This window comes from Hipposideros armiger, unplaced genomic scaffold (genome assembly GCF_001890085.2).
Source record: "Hipposideros armiger isolate ML-2016 unplaced genomic scaffold, ASM189008v1 scaffold_504, whole genome shotgun sequence".
Classification (NCBI taxonomy): domain Eukaryota; kingdom Metazoa; phylum Chordata; class Mammalia; order Chiroptera; family Hipposideridae; genus Hipposideros; species Hipposideros armiger.
Window position 1 is genome coordinate 478,211 of NW_017731854.1, and position 3,050 is coordinate 481,260.

Sequence of the window (3,050 nt, forward strand, 5' to 3'; positions counted from 1 at the left end):
TATCTCCATCCACTTCTCCCATCCATTCAGTTCCTTAGAATCCACGTATAAGTGAGATCATATGATATTTGTCTTTCTCTGACTGACTTATATCACTTAGCATAATGTTCTCTAGTTCTATCCATATTGTTGCGAAGGGTACTATTTCCTTCTTCTTTATAGCTGCGTAATACTCCATTGTGTAAATATACCAAAGTTTCTTAATCCAGTCATCAACCGATCGGCATTTTGGTTGTTTCCAAGTCTTAGCTATTGTGAATAACGCCGCAATGAACATAGGGGTACATATATTTTTTCGTATTAATGTCTTGGGTTTCTCTGGATAAATACCTAAGAGTGGGATTGCTGGGTCATAAAGTAGTTCCATTTTCAGATTTTTGAGGTACCTCCATACTGATTTCCATAATGGCTGCACAAGTCTGCAGTGCCACCAGCAGTGCACCAGTGTTCCCTTTTCCCCACAGCCTCGCCAGCATTTGTTGTTTGTTGATTTATTGATGATAGCCATTCTGACCAGGGTGAGGTGGTATCTCATTGTGGTTTTTATTTGCATTTCCCTAATGCTAAGTGATGTTGAACATTTTTTCACATGCCGGATGGCCATCTGTATGTCCTCTTTGGAGAAATGTCTCTTCATATCCTCTGCCCACTTTTTAATCGGGTTGTTTGTTTTTTTGGTGTTGAGTTGTATGAAGTATCTAAATATTATTATAGACTTGTCTATTTTAACCTTTATTTTGTACAACTTTGCTTCAAATTCTTTGAGACTTTGTTGTAGGTGTGCGTATATTTATAATGGCTATATCTTTTTAATGAATTTACCCTTTTGTTAATGTATAATTCGCTCTTGTGATAATTTTTGTTTGAAGATTGTTTGTCTGATATTAGTTTAGTCATTTCAACTATCTTCTGGTTGCCATCTGTATGAAATATATTTTCCCATGCTTTTACTTTCAAACAATTTGTTTCTTTGAAGATAAGTTTGTGTAGCTAACATATAGTTCAATCATGTTTTTTAATCCATTTGGCCAATCTTTGCCTTTTACTTATAAATTTTAAACCATTTACATTTACTGTAATTATTGATAAAGAAGGACTTCCACCATTTTGCTGTTCTTTTTCTCTATGTGTCTTGTATGTGTTTTGGTCTTTACGTCCTCCATAATTTTGTGTATGTGTTAAATAGGTGTTATTGAGTGTATTAGTTTTAATTGCTTCATGTCCTTGGTTTTTTTACTATATATTTTTGAGTTATTTTCTTAGTGGTTCCTAGAGATAATAATTACTATCTTACTTTATAACACTCTAGTTCAGATTAATACTTCATTGGACAAGAAAAGACCTTCCTCTTCTTTAACTACTGGAGATGTATGGGTGTCCTGGGAAAAGTGTGGTCCTTGGTGTACACCATGCCTGTGGATCACTCACTAATGTAAGCAGTCATTTCACTCAACATTTGCCGTTTGATTGAAGACAAAATAGACCTGATAGAGGGAGACATAGATGTGTTGTCCTCAGTGATATGTGTGGTTTCATTGCAAGAATGGCTTGACAGTTCCACTTGCTCAATGCAGAGCATATGAATTCTCAAAGATTCTGGAGAACTGTGAGGTCATTGAGTCACTAGGACGCCTGCTCAGCCTGCCTTTCTGAATGTTCCTGCCTCACAGAATGTGTCAGGATTGAAGATGAATCCCTCATATGGATCAGGTTCACAGCGGGTGAAGGCTGGGAATGGCCCTCGGTTTCCTTTTATCCCGCTTTGGGCAGTATGCTTACTTGGTGTGAACAGGAGCCTGAACAAAAGTCGCTGAACGCTTAAGATTAAGACAGGAAACTTTGTCCGGTAGCAAGTGGTGAAAATTTGCCAGCCTTCTATCAGTGTTTCAGTGTTTTGGTGGTCGCTGTGTTTCTATTAAGAGCAGTGACAACTGCAAGGATAAAATGCCAAGGGCGACATCAAAGCCATGGTCAGGAAGAGGGTACATGCAGAATAGGTGTGATTTCATCAAAAGGACAACCTGTGAAAGAAGGACTCTGTAGAATTTTGTAGAGGCCTCTTGAGGTCAAAGATGGCCTCCTTTCTTTTGAGGGCTACATCGTCTACTGTTGGGAAACGGCATGAAGAAGCTAGGAAGTTGTGATGAACGTGAGCTTCTTCGGGGACTGAGTCCTTTGTGTAGGAGCACATGACACCCAGCAGCTGCCCACATAACCTCATGCTGTCACACACGCCTGCAGTCACACCTGAGGGATAGAGGAACATGAAGCAGATGCAATGCTGACCCGTGAAAGGTTGGCATGGATCTTGTTACCTGAGGACCTGGGTATGTTTCTGACATGTGTCTGTGACTTGTCTACATTGCCAAGGTGGAGTGGCCATACACGGCTCACCATTGGACACAGAGAGGTGACGTTCCCCTTTCCTTTGAGGGTTGAGGTGCCCGGAAGTCCAAGAGACATTTGGCCTCGGGTGTGCACCGTGCCCGTGGATGACTCAGGAAGGTAAGCATTCCTCTGTCCCAAGCTCTGCCAAGGTCCTAGAATCATAGACCTGGTAGATGTAGCCTGTCACTATCCCCAGTGGAAAGTGGGGTTTTGCCCCAAGAGTGGACTGGCTATCCCTCTCACTCAGTGGCTTAGATGTGAATCCCCACAGCTGCTGAGGACTCTGAAGTCATCGGGTCACCCAGTGAGCCACCCAACTGGCCTTGCTCACAGGTCCTGCACCCCAGCACGTGCTCGGATCGATGATGACTCCCTCATATGCATTCCTTGGAAAAGCTGAACAAAATGAGTGAGAACTCCTTACCGTCGTTCTCATCNGACTCACGGCAGCCCAGCTCCATGTCGAGCTGTTGTTCACCATCTTAGCTGTACAGGGCGGAGGGTCACTGGCCCGCATGTGGGATCCGAACCAGGGCCCTGCTGCTCAGAGCTGGTGTCCCAAGCCAACTCCTAACCAACGTGCCACTCGGCCGGTCCCATGCTTCATTTTTTTTTTTAAAGATTTTTACTGGGGAATTGGGGGATGGGAACACTGCTGGGGA

At 42.8% G+C, this 3,050-nt stretch overlaps 1 long non-coding RNA gene across 2 annotated transcripts in view; it reads left to right on the plus strand.

Annotated features, from left to right (window-relative positions):
* The window catches only part of LOC109396138 (uncharacterized), a 64,841-nt gene extending 62,341 nt beyond the window's left edge, over positions 1-2,500 (plus strand). For both annotated transcript variants that reach the window (XR_002126801.1, XR_002126802.1), the window contains exons 14-15: positions 1,310-1,432; positions 2,371-2,500. This is a non-coding gene — a long non-coding RNA (uncharacterized LOC109396138). The remainder of the gene's footprint in view (positions 1-1,309; positions 1,433-2,370) is intronic.
* Positions 2,501-3,050: the final 550 nt, after the last annotated feature.